The sequence below is a fragment of the Oxyura jamaicensis genome, chromosome 5 (assembly GCF_011077185.1).
Source record: "Oxyura jamaicensis isolate SHBP4307 breed ruddy duck chromosome 5, BPBGC_Ojam_1.0, whole genome shotgun sequence".
Taxonomy (NCBI): Eukaryota; Metazoa; Chordata; class Aves; order Anseriformes; family Anatidae; genus Oxyura; species Oxyura jamaicensis.
In genome coordinates this window covers 54,419,463-54,437,975 of record NC_048897.1, presented here as the reverse complement: position 1 = coordinate 54,437,975, position 18,513 = coordinate 54,419,463, and positions in this window count along the sequence as shown.

Below are 18,513 nucleotides of genomic sequence, written 5' to 3'. Positions count from 1 at the left end.
TAGACAGGAATGGTTTAGGAGGTTGTCTCACTTCAGAAAGAAGTACTGGATTTTCGGGTCAAAGTAAACACAAAATGCACTAAATGACTTCCTGAAGCAGAAATGAGAGCAACATGTGGTAGGGGTTTGCATTAAGTGCTTATCATTGCACAAGAAGAACTCATATATATTTTCTACTCAAGGCTTTTCCACTCTTCTTTTTCCTTTTGACCAGTTTTGCACGTCACTTAACAGAACAGCATTGATAAAGGCCTAATATACAAACCCCGTGAAGCTGCCTGCTGGGCGCCTGCTGCGAGCTGGCAGGCGCCTGTTACCCGGCACTGCTTGCAGTGAGACACCCGCCCGACAAGGAGTGGCAGCCGAGCTGAGCAGGAGCGGGCGACACTCGGGGACACCAGCATCAGCTGTCGTCTGCACGCATTGCCGGGTGGCTGCTCGAAACATGCTGTGCACAGAACTGCTGTGCCCCTTGCAGAGGTCACGCTAAAATCCAAATCAGTGTAGGTGCGAGCCCCACAATCTTCCTCTTTCTGACAAGGCTTTAGCATTCGAGGAAAGGAAGTGGAAACAGATGAGAGAAAACAGAGCTAGCATTATTTCAAAGTATTTGAGGTTTATGCCAGTTTCAGTCTTTTCAGGAACATATTTTTCTGTTATTTCCATATGGCAGATTGCTTATCTGTACCATAACACGAGTCATTTTCTTTCCAGATTTGTGACCATTTATTCAAAAACAGTTTTCTGCATCCTTGCACTGGAATCCGTTCTCACCTGCTCCCCCAAGAGCTTCCCAGCTGAGCAGAACCTGCATGGTGGGGCCGGAGCATCGCGCACCCATGGACCAGGCAGTGACAGCACTGAACTGCTCCTGGCCTGCTTAAGTCATAAAACAATTTAATTTTCTTCAGCATTTTCAGAGAGAAAAATGTCACTGTTGGGGGGTGTTGGCGGGACTGACTTTCACTTTATTGGTCACTGTTTCTTTCTTGTTCTTGACACTGTTTCCATGTTTTGTCTCGTTTATAGGATGCTTTGCTTTCTATTTCTACAGCATTGCAGATGAGGAAAATTCTTCACAGATTGGTGCTTTTCCCTGTAGATGTGTCAGTGCACCTCTAACAGCTGTATCTGCCTTTGTCAGCCTATGTCATCAAGGATGCTTTTCACCCTAGTCAAGCTGTGTATAATCATAATTATGATCATAATATAATGATGATGAGAACAATAATAAATATCGAGGAGCTGCTCTTTAATTGAAACTTTTCATTTTGTGTTTAGTTATTTTATAGGAAAGTCTGGAAATGTAAAAAAAAAATAATAAAAAAATAAGTGAAACTAAATGGTAACGCAATTATTCCTGACTTGCTATAAAAAGATCAAACATTAAGGAACTAATTCAAAAGTGAGAGAAAAAATGCACACTAGAAAACCTGTCAATGCTTTTAAATGAGGCCCTGCTGATTCCAGTGCCTCTGTCCCTTCGGCCACAGGCAGCCCTGTGGCTCCTGCATGCCGGCAGATGCAGCCAGGCGCTCCTCCAGCCCCTCACCTGCCGGCTCCAGGCAGGGGTCCCCGAGAGGAGCAGGGAGCACCCCGCCGGCACTGATGGGGAGGGCCTACGGGGAGCATGTGGCTGCTGCTTGGCACCGTCACAGGTGGCCGCGTCCAGCACGAGGCCTTGTCTGTGAGCAGGGCCATGGGCATGGCGGGGAAGGAGGCAGGGGGGCGGCTGCAGCCACCTGGGCAGGGGGCTGCACGGGCACGGGCACACACTCACCGTGGGTATAGCGTGCGCTCGAGCACTGGGGAATGTTTGTGTTGTTATTTTATTTATAGAACATTTCTAATAAAGCTGGAAGCTTTCAGCAAATTAGATTCTTTCATTCAGCCTTCATGCAAGATTGAATAACTTACACAAACCAGAGTCTGTCCAAGGTGATTGCAGTAATGATTTTTGCAAATTGTTTAATTAAAGAACTTCTGAGCAATTTCTTCAAATGGTTTCACTTCCCCTGCCCACAGATACTCTAGTGCTTACCACGTCTGGCTGCACTAATTCATCATGGTGGATGCTGGAGTTTTGAGGCCAAGAACAGAAAAGTTTTTGGCTCTGAGCATGAAAAGGACATAAACAGCAAAGAGCAAAGACCGTCCCCCCCCCCCCCGCCCCCCTCCCCCCCCTTTTTTTTTTAAGGGAGAAAATAATCAGAGTTTAACTTTGCTTAGTTGTTTGGGTTTTCTTGGTGTATGTTTCTGGTGATATAAGCTGCTCGCCTGCTCTTGGGGCTGCCCCGATGAGCACAGACCCAGCCTGGGCCTGGCGAGGAAGCTCTGAGCTGCTGCAGTGCGAGGGGAGCGGTAGTTCTGCATCAGAGCGGCTGCGGGGTGCTCCGGTTTTAACTTTCCTCCCTGCTCTCACGCAGGTGGGCTGAGTTGCAGGCCTGGGCCCCTCACACGGCTGCAACCCCTGCACCCAGAGTGGTGGCACGGCCTGGGGGCACAGCCTCGTCACACACCGCTCTCCAAGCCACTCATCAAGGGCTCAGGATAGGGCAGAAATTAAATAATAACGCTGTTGTTACATTCTGGGTTGTGATGTCGTCCCCATTATGTCATTACTTGTCTGGGATTTGCTTTATCCATTTCTTGTCTTTTATTCACTGAGCTTTGAATTCCTACACAGGCGTTAATTCCTGGGAAGCAGCACTAGGCTGTGCCACAGAAAGGTGAGCTAAATAGGGGGCAAAATGAGCAAACACTGACCCAGAGCTCCAGTGGGTGAAGCACAAAGTCAGTGCTCCCCTGGTGCCCAGCCCCAAGGGACAGCAGCCACACACGCCCCCACCGCGCCAGCCTGCTGGGCTGCACGCTCCCGCTGCCGATGGCTAATGGTGTAAAGCGATTTTGAGAGAAAAGCAACAAGGACTGGCCATTAACATAAGCGGCGAGTAATCTGTTCCTGCTAGCTTGTGAATAATGGACATAAATTTTGGTCTGGCAAGGAAAATACAAAAATGAACACATTCCCGTTAGGCAATTATTGGATGCATTGTGAAAGAAAATCCTTCCTCCCATTTTGAACTCCTGATAAGAATTTCATCAGAGGTAAGTAGCTTTGGAACAGACATTCTCACATGCTTGTTTTCTGGCTTTATCTGTTTGCATCGAGGGTTTATGATCTGCCCTTTCAGTAGTATTCCCATCTTGTTCAATGGCTTTTAGCCAAGTTGGTTAATCATTTCTGTTAACTTCCTTTAAGCCTGAACAATTTTAGCTCCTTTGAATCCCTTGTTGTTTCTTCTTAAGACAGTAGCTACTACTGGTGAAAGATGACTGATTGCAATAGCTGTAGGCAGACCCCATGTTGATTAACAAGCCACTTGAAAATAATATGCTCTTTAGCCATTAGAATTATTAATAGTAGCTTTGCTTTCCTTTCTCAGGGCATTTAACACTCTAGGATTTAAAGATTTAGCCAATCAAGAGAATGAATCTTTTAGCTCATAGTGGACTTCAGACTCAGTCTCTCTAGCTGGAATGGAGCTATACACTCATTTTCTTTTCAAGACCCCATAGTGTTTGGTATTTCAGTAGAAACTTAATAGCTAAAAATACTTTTTTCTGACTACCTATAGTGAGACTAACTGCTAAGAGGAGACGTTTATGCAGCTGGTAACTAAGTGGATGGACCACGTTCAAAATCACTGACCTGGAAGATTCTGCAATGCCTTTGACAGGCCCCATAGCAGCCCTCCTATTCACCATGCTGAAATCCAAGGGAAGACTTTTTCTTGGCTGCTGCTCTTTCCCAGGGTTAATGGATCTTCTCTCCGTGTTTGGATTTCCATGTGCAAATCCTGTTTCAATATACAGCTAATCACATGGGAGAACAGTGTGGATTTGAACAAGACATTTTTCTTTCCATCTCCACTGAATAAAATCTTGCTTTATATTTATGCCAGTAGTAAGTTTTTTGCTACACTGAAAACTGATAGAAATTTGGCATACACTATGCTCAAATTATCCTACACCTCAGTTAAAGAGTGCAAAGTGGAGCTGATATACTGTAGTATGGCAGAGTCTTTGCTGTTTCTAGGCCTCCAACCGTACTGCAAACAACATTAATGTCACACTGAGCATCGCCTGTGGGAGCCTGGTCAGAGAGACAGTAGGCATTTCTAAATGAAATTTTCGTTCTGCCTGAGTTCGATGGGTCCTTTACCTTATAAGATCCGGTATCATAAATTAATATTTCTGCTTTGTTTGTGAATTAATGGATGGGATTTTGTAGCAGTCCCTAGGTGATCTATGTACCCCCACTGGGAACAATCGCTATGCAGACAACTCAGTGCTGTCAAACAATACAAAGCAGCAGCTCACATATAGGATATTCTCTCTCTCTCTGTCCTTTTTTGTTTTTGCTCTTAGACCCCCTCTGTGCATTGTATTACAGGGTGAGGGATAAGGCTGTATTTCAACCTCTCTTGGAAAGGGTGAGTTAGCGGTTGATGCTAAGAAGGAATTTCCCTGAATGGCAGCCCAGCAACCCGTGGTGTCCATCCTGTTCAACTACTGAAGCCAGTTCATGTGTGAGATGAAAACAAGTGCCCCTGTCACAGGCACGGTCTTGCAGTACTGAACAGTGTCCACACAGAAATGTTTGTTCAGGTCAGATCGGACTACTCCTGTGCTATGACACTGACCCAGGTCCAGCCTGGCATTTTTACAGCAATTAAACAAATGGCTGTTCACTCCAGTCTTTAAAAGAATTTTGCCACATTCTGGTACTGTGTCCCTTATCAGACAACTCAGTAAATGAATCACAGAATCACACAGAATCACAGAATTGTAGGGGTTGGAAGGGACCTCGAAAGATCATCGGGTCCAACCCCCCGCCAAAGCAGGTTCCTTAGAGCAGGCTGCCCAGGTAGGCGTCCAGACAGGGAAAACAGTGAAAACAGTACAGTAGTATTTGATTTTTTTCCCCTACTGATTATTGGGAAAATTATTACATACTTAAAATACCAGTATTTGAATTGCATTTATCTATGGAGTCTTTATGCATCTTTCTGAAAATTTAGCAGTAAAAGAATGTCTGTCTGGGATTTAATAATTACAGATACAACAATAAATGTTCACGTAAAAAAGATGACTGTGCCATGTACTAAAATAAACAGAATGAGAAAAAAGCAGAAAAATATCTTCCCCTCCAAGACCTGCCAACAGCAGAAATGTTCTCAGGAGGGGGAACCCGAGAAAGAACAGATTCTGCACTAGGTTGGCTTCAGCTGTGCACAGATCAGCTGTTCCCAAAGCTCTGTCTTGCAGGAAGGAAATCTGTTCTCTTCTCATCTCACTTCTACTCACTGAAGAAAGCCTCAAAGTCTCAGCCTTGTATCTGACAATCTTATTTTGTGCTACCTGAAAGCAGTAATTTGAGAAAACACACAAAATCTCTCTCCCCTCCTCCCATACTCCCCCCCCCCCCCCAAAAAAAAAAAAAGGTGTCCACTGATGATTTGATTTGGAACACAGACTGCTACAAATGAGTTCAGTTCCTGAGAAAGGGATTAGAGGCTCAGGAGGTTCAGACTCTAGGCTTTCCTCCAGCTCAGTCTCACTGCTCTCTTTCTGCTTCATTCTTCTTTTATACACCAAGATTCAGCTGTCCTTTGGTAAGAGTGCTCTCTCAGCTCTTCCTCGAGTGCCTAGCCATGCTATGCTCAATTGTATTAAGAGTGATTGAGATTGCTTTGTCTTCCATCACAAACACAGCTGGTACATCAGTTGTAAAAACCTGTGATTTATCTTTCCCCATTTCTACCATTTTGTGTAATGCATGAGATGAGCACAAATGCTCTGTGTTAAAGATGTTAACAAGCTTCCAAATTCTGTGCTACTTCAGTGCTGGATAAATATGGAGTAATTACTGTAATCCTTACATGGAAAATTAAAGCAACATAAATGCAACCAAAACTCAAAAAGCTGGGGTTTACAACTTTGATCTATTTACAAGCAAACACTCTTCAAAATGGTTTAAAGGAAATAATGATGATGTGCACACTCCACATAGTCATCATAAAAAGGAAATTGTACAACAAACCATTCATCAGAAATCACTGTGAGTAAATGATGACTCCCTTCAAGAAAATCAGAAACATGCTGAGTTACAGTCACTGTCTAGAAATGAGGAATAAAACAATCTGAAATGAAGCAAGCTGAGGTATGACTAGCGGAAGTACTAAAACATTACAGTTACAAGCTACCCACAAGTGAAGCATCCCATTTCCATTAAAAACTTCTAGCTGGAGGTCTGGGAGCAGGTTTTCTTAACTAAAGTCTTATACCAAGGCTGGTGTTTTCCAGCTGATGTGGGCAGCTACCAGTTTGTGAATATGACTTGACACTTAACATAAGGTGTTAGAGTAACTTGGAAGAAAAGGATAGTTAAAGACATGGATTTAACATGCAGCAGGTGTTTACTGAAGATAGGTCATACCAACAAAGCTAAAAGCTGATTTTCTGGGCAAAGGAAGTTCCCAGAACCCCCACTACACATAATCTGATATACTATCATATAGGAAACTAATCTGTGTTGCTCTAGATGACAGGCATTATCAGAGAAAGAGGACTTAGTGGGAGCATTATGAAGAAGAATAACAGGCTGTAGAATACTTTATTTTAGATTTTCATAAATTATATTAGTAAATATATTTGCTGTGTTAATTAATTATTTCAATATCAAAAACTTCTGAGATCTTTGCAGTACAGAGAAGGCTTGGGATAATCTCAAAAATGGCCTTTAGTACTGAAGCTATCAGCATGATGACTCAGGTTATACACACATTTAAAAACAGCAAATCATGAATTTACACAGAAGGAGAGCTCTGGAAGAAAGCGATTCCAATCCTTTGACTGAAGGTGGCCAGCCTGGAGGTTTGCTCCCACTTCAAAGCTGGGCCAGGTTGCTCAGGGCCCTGTCCAGTCCAACTTTGACTGTCCACAGGAATGGAGATCCCACAGCCTCTCGGGGGCCCTGGCTCAGCATCTGACCATCCTCACTATCAACAGTGTTTCTTAATGCCTGGTCAAAATAAGCCTTGTTTCAACTGGTGCCCTCTTCCCCTTCTCTGAGTTTCTGTGACCCTCCTACAAGGGTCTGCATCGCAGAGGGCAGCTGGAGTGAGCAGTGAAATGTCCCTTCTCCCCGTCACCCAGCTGTCACTACTCATTCCCACAGCATTGCTTCCCACACAGCATCTGTCATGCCTCAGTTTCTCAGTGCTTGAAAATATGAGTTTTTTGAAAATATGTATGGGTACACATGTTGAAAATATGTACCATCACTAAGCTAGTAGCGCTCCAGTTAAGGCTTTTGTCCATTTCTGTAATACACAGAGTATATAAAATTATAAAGGACAGTTCACAGTTGCTCTAATAGCTTTTGGGTAGTCCATCTTTATAGCTATCACACACCATAAAGATCTCTCTGGATGCTTCATGGATTTTCACAGTGTCTATGTATAATAAAAAGGATTCAGTGAAACTTTGATGTATTTTGCAATGAAAATTTCTGTAGCTTTTCACAGAAAACACAGTTTCATGGCTCTCTTTCTCTGTGCCTTTTTTTTTTTTTTTTTTTTTTTTACCCTTTCCTTCAGCAATCACTTGGAGCAATCACTTGGTAGGTTTCTGTTGAGAACCATATTGTGATACAATGCAGTGAGACAGCCACGATTTGGCACAACACAAGACATCAGCTGAGGAAACTGCAAGGAGCATTTCCCTGAAACTGTGGTTTCAAGAATAAATCAATTACCTCAGCAAAACTGCTGCTCAGAAGTTAAACAACCTTGATTATCCCCAAGTAAATTTCAGATCAGAGGAGCTCATACTGAGGCTTGCTCAGAGTTAGCAGAATATCTTTATTTCAGGGCACATGTACAGAAGTCCTACGCATGTTGAAAAGGAACTCTATTACTTATTACAGCCAAGATGCATTGTGGAAATCCCCAGACATGGACAAAACAATAAAACAAATTAATAAGTGCTCTTTATGTTTCCTTTTTCCTCGTGGTGGCCTGCAGCTCCCTCACAGGGGAGCGGAGGGGCAGGCGCTGAGCTCTGCTCTCTGGGGACAGCGACAGGACCCGAGGGGACGGCATGGAGCTGGGACAGGGGAGGGTCAGGCTGGGGTTAGGGAAAGGTTCTGCACCCAGAGGTGGTCGGGCACTGGGACAGGCTGCCCAGGGACGTGGGCACCGTGCTGAGCCTGCTGGAGTTCAAGGAGCGTTTGGACAATTCTCTCAGACATAGGGTCTGGTCTGATTTTTGGGTGGTCCTGTGTGGATCCAGGGGTCAGACTCCATGATCCTCATGGGTCCCAACTCAGAATATTCTATGGTTCTACGATTCTCTTTTATGATTTCATTCCATCATTTCTGTCTCACAATTTCTGAATACAAAAATGGATTAAAAGGAAAAGTGTAAGCCACAGAGCAAACAATACTATTCAATGTTTATAGTGACTCAGAAAAATATGTTGTCTTTTGAACATTACCAGTAGTAGCAAGAAACCAAAAATACAACTGGCTGCCAGCACAGTGCCAGGTGGTCAGTCACAGTTGCACAAAGCACCCACTGGTACCCCACGTGCACTGAAGGCAGTCTGCCCATCAGGCATCACCCACCACTCCCGATGACATCTTTCCAGGGCAGACCTTTGTCACAGCACTGTGGACTGCAGCATCACCCCCATTCTTCCACCCTTCCCCTGCCCCCATGTCCTGCATGGATGGACTTCACACTGTTGTTCAAAAACTGCTTTACCTGGTGTTGTGGTTTAACCCGGCTGGCAGCTAAACACCACACAGCCGTTCGCTCACCCTCCCCCCTCCCTCTCTGGGATGGGGGAGAGAAACGGGAAAGTGAAGCCTGTGGGTTGAGATAAAGACAGTTTATTAAGATAGAAAATAATAATGATAATAATAATAATATGTACAAACAAGTGATGCACAATGCAATTGCTCACCACCCGCTGACCGATGCCCAGCCCAACCCCGAGCAGCCGGCCCCCCTACCCCGGCTAGCCACCCCTATATATTGTTTAGCATGCCCTCAGATGGGATGGAATACCTCTTTGGCCAGTTTGGGTCAGCTGTCCTGGGTCTGTCCCCTCCCAGCTCTTGCTGCACCCCCAGCCTGCCCGCTGGCAGGACAGAGCGAGGAGCTGAAAAGTCCTTGGCATAGTGTTAGCAGTGCTCTGCAGCAATTAAAACATCAGCATGTTATCAGCACTCTTCTCATCCTAGTCCAAAACATAGCACCCTACCAGCTACTAGGAGGGAAAATAACTGTCCTAACTGAAACCAGGACACCTGGAAACTCAGCAACTAGTCAATAACTAAAGCTCTGGGTGGAGAAGCCACCTAGTACTCCTTTTTTATTCTTTGGTGTCAGCTTTTGAATGTAAGGATTTTCACTCAGCCAAAAGCACTGATACACATTGTAGAATAATAGACTGTGCAGTTTATTTCCCAAACAGAAGGTTGTGTTGAGTTATGGAAGCATAAAAAATAGATATCTGAAAACAGGAAAGGGGCTCACATAAAGAAAATAATGATCATATTTTAAGGGTGCACTTGCCAGCTGGTACAGCTATAACATTGCTAATGAAAACTCTACATATGAGCTAATTTTGCTTGTTGCTGTTCAGCATAATTTAAGGCTGAAAAGGCACTGGGAAGTTAGCCATTTAAAAATATTCCATGTCAAATAAAACAGTCCTCTTTGGAATTACAGCTGTTGTACAACAGTACTACGTGCAGGACAAGGGCTGCAGCTGACAGCCGGCGCTGCTGCTGCCATGCCTTGGAGCTGCCTCCTGCTGCTGCACTGCGACCATGAGGGCTGGTACCTGGGCCTGCCTCTGCGCATCTTGGCCACTCGTTTGTTTGGATTTGCTCACAGTGTAACCAGAACATGTTAAAACAGCAGGAAATGTTTCATAGCGTGCCATGTTCTGGACGATCTCATTACTTTAACCTTCTTCATGACCGCAATAAGCAATAGATCCAAACCACATCAGGCTTCAAGTCAGCGTGGGAACAGCTTTGTGCCTTTTTCTCCATCTCAGTTATTGTTTGGTTTGCCTGTTTTTACCCCATGACCGATTTGTGCCATGGCTTGTCCAGGTGGAGCTGAGCTCCCATCCCGCTCGCCCCTTGCAGCCTGTTGCCCTGGCACGGCGCACTGATGCCGCAGCCCCCGGATGGGCACCTGCAGGCAGGCACTGCTGGCCAGGGCTGAGCCAGGGGCACTCGATGGCCATATGTGCTGGGGACACCTCTCACTGCTGCGGGGGGTTAATGGGGTCTTTGCCTGTCCCCGTGCTGTGGGCAACACCGCTTCATGAATGGCGGTGATGACAGAAGCTGACCGCAGTGTAATAAATAGTTACAGGCTTGGTGAAATGGACAGCAGATTTCTATGTGTGATGGAACTGTGCTGGAGAAGTCACTTCATGTGACATAACTGGTGATCTCCTATAAATCCTAATGGGCAGTATTAAAAAGCCATGCATAATTCTATACCTACATTCTTAATTAAGGTTAACTATAGATTTTAACTAGATAACTGCTTAACTTACTGATAACGTGCGTAGCTGTTGGGTGAGGGTGGGCGCATGCCTTCTGCTCCCTCCATCTTAGCACTCCCGCAGGAATCATATTTAGCCACAGACCCTGTTACATATCCAGTTTCTGCTGAATTAGTATGATGACAAGACACAAAGGGAAAGTAATTTAAGCAATAAGGAAACAGTGTAAGAAAATGTGAAGAAATAAACTCTGTAATGGGGAGAAATCTTTACAATAATCTGTTCTAAAGGATGTGAAACCAAAAAAAAAATCACCATTAGCAGAACACATTATTTTACAAGTCAACCACTTTAACTGCACAAACTGTTATAATGTTTGAAAGAAGTTGCAAATCCTTGAGAGAAATGGGTTTGCTGAGATTATGACATATATTAAATAGTTGACAAGACTGCCTAATTGCGTTGTATTTATAACAAGGATTCCATGTCATTCTGTAATTAATTTCATGGCCAGTGTGATGTATGCTTGCCTAACATAAAGAGGTAATGTGCAGATGTACACTGTTCATAACATTACCATTAATTCTCCCACTGTTGACAATCAGTTCATGGAAGTAAGTTGCCAAATCTCAGCAGGATTCTGCTATGCAGAGTTTGTTCCTTTATTATAGATGAATATCCTGTGCTGAAGTGCTGTGCTTCTGAAAAGCAGGAAACAAAACTCTTGTGAATTGAATCGTATCATTTACTTTACAGCTAATTGCATGTGGTTTTGTTCTGTTCTGGTTTAAGCAACATCCTTTGAAAATTTTTAATAGAAAAAAGCAAGCAAGCAAGCAAGCAAACAAACAAACAAACACCAGAAAAAACATGTCTACCCCATTGCAGTCAGTAGTCCTGTGAAATGGACACCTAACTCAATTAGGTTAAGACTTGGTGACTTGTATTTTGTGCAAATTTTAGTGGGCTACTGACTGTTGGTTTAATATAGAAATTGTTGTTTTGAAGGTCACACACAGAGGACAGAGGAGAACCAAGGGCTCTGCAGTGCACAGCACCAAGCAGCACATCTCCTGCTGGCCAGGTGAGCATCTCCACCACTTGAAGTGAGAGCTGGGGTTGTGCCTGAGCAGGTCACCTGCCAGAGCGGATCTACTCCACTGTTGGTCATTTCAGAAAAAGCAGTGGCTGAGAAGAGCTAATGTAATGGGCTTCAGGCATTTAGGAATCTGCTGCAGAGAAGAGAGGCCCTGTTCCTCAAAGCCCCCGGGGAAACAGCAACAACCAAGAATCTCATGCACACAATGAAGATTCACACCAGAAGTAAGAAAGGGCTCTCTGAAAAGAAGGAAGAGTGACTGCTGAAACAGGCCCTGAACTTTCAGCAGAGCTCATGAAGAAACAACCAGGCAGCTCTCAGGAACCTCATAAGCACTTCTGCTCTTGGTCTGAGAGAGGTAAAAGCCAAGGAGAGTGCTCACAATCTCCCTGTACTTGGTTTTCAACAGTTCCAAATTTCTGACTCAACACATCACTCTTTGCTGACAAAAACTGAGTTCAGCAATAAATTTCCAACCACCTCTGCTTTTTGCACTTGCTAGTCGGGGGAAAATGGGCTAAAGCTGCACCAGGGGAGGTTTAGGTTGGATATTAGGAAGAAATTCTTTACAGAAAGGGTTGTTAGGCATTGGAATTGGCTGCCCAGGGAAGTGGTTGAGTCCCCATCCCTGGAGGTCTTTAAAAGACGTTTAGATGTAGAGCTTAGGGATATGGTTTAGTGGAGGACTTGTTAGCATTAGGTCAGAGGTTGGACTCGGTGATCTTGGAGGTCTCTTCCAATCTAGACTATTCTGTGATTCTGTGAAGTAAATGACTAAACTGAATATGTCATTAACAACCTGAGAAATAAAACTGGACAAGAGCTTGAACTGTGCACTCAACTAAACACTTAAAGCAACGTGGACCTAAACTTGTGTTCACAACTGGGCTGAATATAGCTCATCTGTATAGAAGCAGGGCTGAAAAGGAAATTCTTGGCATTTGCCTGGGAGCTCTCTTCTCTGGAGCTGTAAACACTGGACTTACTGAGAATCAGTGCTGTCCGCACCACAGTCACAAATCTAAGATTCATCTGTGTTTAGTTCACAACTGTAATGAAACCAGGGTGTGCTCAGCTTTGCTGTGACAGGACTCGTGCTGACGGCAGGGCAACAGAGCGGACAGCAGCAACTGATGGCAGCTGGGCTCAGACCCCGGAGGAGCAGGGACGGCACCAGGCGCCATCCGCATGCTGTTCTCTGCTCTGCCCCTGCAGCCTGGTGTCTGGGGTGGGCGAGAGGGGCTCCCTGTGCAAGAGCTCTTCCACCATCTGTTTCTTACCATCCCACTGGAAATGCATCCACATGGTGCTGCTCCTGGCACTGAAAGCTGTCCCCGCTCAGACCAGGGAGGTTTGGGTGGCTTGCAATGATTTCTCAATCAGATCTTGCACCTTGTAGTTAGCAAATCTTGATTAGTAATAAGGGATACCTAAATAGATAATGCCAAGGACCTCTTTGGTGTCTCTCCTTGCTGGATCCATGTGTCTGCCATGCCCAGCAGGTCCTGGCATCACCAAGGACTTGGAGACACCAGGCATGTTCACAAGAATGGCACACCTCACCCAAACTGCTCCGCAGGCACTGCGCTGCCTCTCGTCATTTATTTCTCAGTTTGCCTCAAGCGAGACAAAGGACAGCAAATCAATTCTGCAGGCAGTAATCAGGAACTGTCTATTAATATGCCTAATTTTCACTGACCTGAAAATAATGTTCATCTTGTCTAAGGATGCAGTTCTTATTTCACGCTTTTAAATCAAGTGTTCTTTTCTGTGAAGACTTAGTGAAACAGTCGGCGATTTTTTGTCAGAAGCACTTTCCTAAGCAAACCAATGATGATGCATTTCCACCTGTTTTCCAGTCAGTTTGCAAAATGGTGTGCTAGACACCTGCCAGTGACACACTTCCCTTGTGAGACAGAAATGCAATGAGAAATGTCATTAAGTGTCCTTATGTTATGAACTGTGAGGTCTGGAGACTGCCACTTGGAAACATTTCTGATCAGGAGTGAGACACTGAGGAAGGCTCCCATTTTGAAGGGCTTTTGTCTAGTTGCAGTAGGTTCACAGTTTCTTTGACGATGAAAATATAATTGAAGAAAGTGTAAGACATGTCAATAAACTGATTATAAAATTATCCCAAACTTGAAATGTATTTTATATATATATATATATTAAAGACAAGAGGTACTGGGAAATGGACAGTAGTTGTTTTGGCTGAGTTTAAAGTTGTGCTCATCTGTGGCTGAGGTTCCCTCTGTTTGGAACTCTAAATTAAAAGTTCATGTTTAGTTCCAGTAATATATATATATATATTTAAGTAATAAAAAATTTTCAAATCATTCATAGTGCAAGTTGAGTTCAACTCCCTGAGAAGCCTCCTGTGCAAAGTCATGTATGGAGGAATACTAAAGGTTTGCTTTTCCAGGCAGAATGTACTGCATAAAGCAATCTATAAAGCATCCCACACCTGTGAGATCATGCAAGTAACCTCAGCCTCCTACAGAAAATGCACAATAAGGGCAGGAGACAGTTTGACCCTTGCACATTTGGAAATGGGAAAGGATTCACTGAGCATTTCCTCCAGAGAGAAGAGTGCCATTGTTCCTTTAGAGACCTATTTTATTTCTGAATTACCGCACCTCAGGAAGTGACCCAGTATTTGCTTTAAGATATCAAAAATATATTCTCTTTTCGGTGCTGTGTGAAATTTCAAGTTCTCCTTTTCACATTTACCCTGTGTAAAACTGGTATTAGCTGCTGTCTGCCAATGCTATTTTAACATGTTTCAAAGATAATAGAGGTTTTTCCCTGGAACATTGAATCCTCGTGTTCACTGTTTCTGGCAGAGTATTCAAGAATATGATTTTTTTTTTTTTTCTTTCTTTCTTTCTTAAAAAGCTAAGCAGGAATATATAGATATGTGCATAGCCTACATTGAACTGGTCTACACTTTCTCACTTTCTCTGCACTTCTCAATACTTTTTTTTTTTTTTTTAATCAGGTTTGAGAACTAACTATGGGTGAGAGGTGGCAATGTTGCTGATTCTCTGTCATGTTAACATGCTGCTCATCAGAACTGACAAAGAAACAGCAGCAGCTCTCAGGCTCCTCCTGCTCTCCCATCCATGAGCTGGTGTCAGTTTAGCCCCCGGCCCATGTCAAACCAGCTGAGCATGGAAACAGCCTAAGACCAGCAGCTTTTTGTGGCTCTGGGAGACCCAGAGCAGCATAGGACAGAAGCTGAGAAACAGATCAGAGGAAAGATCTGTGCTGTCCCACCCCTTCCCACCCAGCGATGGCACTGGGCATCGCCTGGGCAGGGCGCAGATGGGCATGGAGCGAAGCAGGACCAGTCTTAAGAAGTTCCTGCTAGGAGGGAGGCCATCCTGTGAGGGAGACAGCCAGAGACTTGCAAGGAGAGGACGATAAAATCAGGCCTGAATTAATCCTTCTCCTAATCACAGGGATGTGTACACAAACACACACACACACACTGTGTCCAATTCTGGTGTTTTTATTCTTAAGAAGAAAACCACTTCTCTGAAGATGAAGATTTCATCCCTCAGCTGCTGGAGGCTGAGAAAGCACTTCAGGAAACACAACTACATGCTCACCTCACTCCTCTTCCCCTGACATCAGCTCTTGGTCAGGGACAGGACAGTGCCTGAGACAGACAGAAGACAGTACTGGGAACTGGGAAGGTGATGTATCTATGCTCAGGTCTTGGAAAGCATTGTGTAATGATCACTTGTAGGTAGCACTCCTGCTATTAGTAGGATTTGCTCTGCGTGTGTCATTTTTCTACGAGTATCCCAGTTAATGCAGGGTGCTCGTAGGAAGCAGGGAACTTGAAATTAATATTGCAGGGTATTTTTGAGACAGGAGATTCTGATTTCATAATCTTGAATATACATACCTGGAAAAAAGCTCTGAAAGACCTTTGGAGCTTGATCTAAACTGCATTGAAGACGGTACATATTGCTTTCATAAAGGCACAAAGAAAAAGAATAGAAATAGGGCTCGTCTACTCCAAAAAAGTCAGATTTTGTAACTGCAGATGTTGTTGAAGACAAAGAAATTATCTAGCAAGAAAATAATGCTAGCAATGTTTAAGGAAACTGACCTTGTAACAGGAAATTTGAGACCAAGGAATAATATGGAGGTAAATGTGTGCAATATAAAGTTCTACATCAGAATAAGTCATTAAAAAGTCTCCCATTGTTATAACAATGTACATTAAGTAATGATAGAAAAGCATCTTTGGACACATTATTTCTGTAAGCTTTTTGTGCATTATCCCTGCATTGTCCTGAGAAGATTTTCGCCATTCACTTGCTTATTTCCTCAGCTGCTTATTGTCTCTGGAATAGATGTAACCCTGATTAAAGTCCTGGGTCACTCTCTCCTCAACTTGAAGCAAGTGAAGAATAGAAACATCTGTTTCCTTCCATGCTATTGGTTCTTATGCAGCACTTTGAACACAGCTTCACAGAGAAAGATGAAGTATTGCATCAGACAAATGTTTCTTGGAGCTGCCCTTGGCCTACATTGTCTGTCGTTGAGTGAGCTCCATATTCATCATTCACCGTGCATGAAGCCAGTGGGTTTCCTGGTATTTTGCAAGTGCATGGGGAGACATTGTCCCTGACCTGAGTTCATAATCTATCGGAAGGCAAAATAACAAAGATTCTTGTGGCACTCAGGGTACAGGTTTGAATGAAGATGAGTAAGGGAGCATTACACACATCACTTCGGAAAATGTTTTCCTGGCAATGTCTGTTTAGAGGGAGGATGTGAAAATTTGCTTTCACCAGATCTGAGAACAAGAGGAAATATCACAATAATTTTTTGCAGGTGAAAATGGTTTTACAGTGATTTGCAAATGTGGCATAATTAATCCTGAAAATGAATCTGGAGGTACAATATGTCCAATCTGGCAAATTATGGGAATCGGCTCTGAGCTGAATTGCAGTTCTTGCCTCCTGACAGTGTTTGGGGTCATACTGGTGTTCTCACCTTGTTGTGGGAAGACTTGCTGAAACATAAACCTCAGACTTAGTCTCTGATCTCACTAATCAGAAGCTTTTGACAGTGGGGTGGAACTGTCTGTGCAGTTTAATCATATTGTTGTGTCATTGGCAAGGCTACAGGCAACAGATGAGACCAAAAGAATTCAGGCAGATGAACACTTTGATTCAAAACCTTTCCCTCTACAAAGAGGGAGGCCATCAGGCCAAGCTGAGAGCCCTGCTGTGCCTGCCAGAGACCTCCCACTTCCTGCATCTTCACGGAGAGCAACCAGTAGCCAGAACATGTCACAAGACCTCATGATCTCCCCTAAAAGGCTCATTTTGTTGTCACCAATTAGCCAGTGGTGATGGCTCCCACAAATGGCTCCTCCTGGCTTGGCTCCCACCCCCGTGGTGGGCAGCGTGGCTGGAGAGGCCCCACCATGGCTCTCCCTGGGGAGGAACACAGGTCGTGGTTCAGCGCCAAAGCCAGCTAATTTGGGTGGCCTCCTGCCCCTCCCTCCTGGAAATGTATTTGAAAATAATGACAGAATGTATTTTATCATTTGCTGGAGTCAATAACCCAGTGAACATGATGCACAAATTAATCACACGCCATTGAAGAGGAATGATGGGAATCGCCCTGAGAAAAGGCAGCATTCAGCAGCACGGTGTAAGGGATCAATATGTCTCTCTCAGAAAAAGTAATAAAAGCATATGAAAGATGACAGGTTAGTCACAAGAAAGCAAAGAATGCAGTTTCAAAGCCAGCCAAATAGTATTTGACCCAAACCTTCCAATTAACGTCACACCAGAGAGTTCTAATGGGAAATTAAGTCTGTGCTTGAGAAGGCATGGCTGAGGACCTGACCTGTGCAGAAGATATTAGAGAGACAGCAGCAATATTTTTAGCAGTGTAGAGAGAAGGGAAAACAGAGCATGCAGCTGGAATGTATGCTGAGGGCTGGCCAAGCTTCGGGTATGTCCTGCAGAGCAGTCGCACCACCCAGAGCTATGGGTCTCCAAAGATGAGGAGGTCTTGGTTTCTCTCTGCTGCCCAGCACAGCTTTTGGGCACATTTAAAGCATGGCCTCTCAGAGTGTTATGAGTTGTCTTCACTTTCTTGCTATGAGACGCCAATCCACTTGACTTCAGCCAGGAAATCCTAATGAATTATTCATTATTCAAGGTTAATGATTTATTTCAAAAGAGTTTCTTTATTAGTAATCATGAAACCAAATGAGGACAATGGATGAAGAGTGGAAGTGGTGAAATGATTCTCCTAATTAAGCAAGGTGATGCCTCAGGGGGCTTCAGGGAGTAGGAGAACCAAGCCCAGCTTCTCTTTCCTGATCATCTCTGACATATTTGACTGAGTGAAATGTCCATTTACAAAACTGAGTATATTTTTAGTGATAATAACATCTGTCCAAGAAAAGATATTTCCTTGGCCAGTTGCCTTATGTCTTGCACTGAGGCAAACACAGAAAATCTGTCACATGCCCTTTGAGATGAGAAGGGACGTTTCCTTGGCAAACCTCCCCACTGTGTCCATGCAGCTGCCCTCAGCATGATGGGCTGCATCACACTGAGCTGCGGTGCACAAAGCCCAGCTGCAGGAGCTGCCCCCGCTCTCCCAGCTGAGGTTCACACCACTTCCCTTCCCATGTATATCTCCTTTTCCTCTGTGGCAGGGAAAAGGAAATTTCTCATATTCTCTCCTCCCATCTTCCACCTGGTCAGTCATACCTGCTCATACCCTCTCTGATCTCCCATTTTGCTTTTGTTGCTCTTCTGCCATCCCC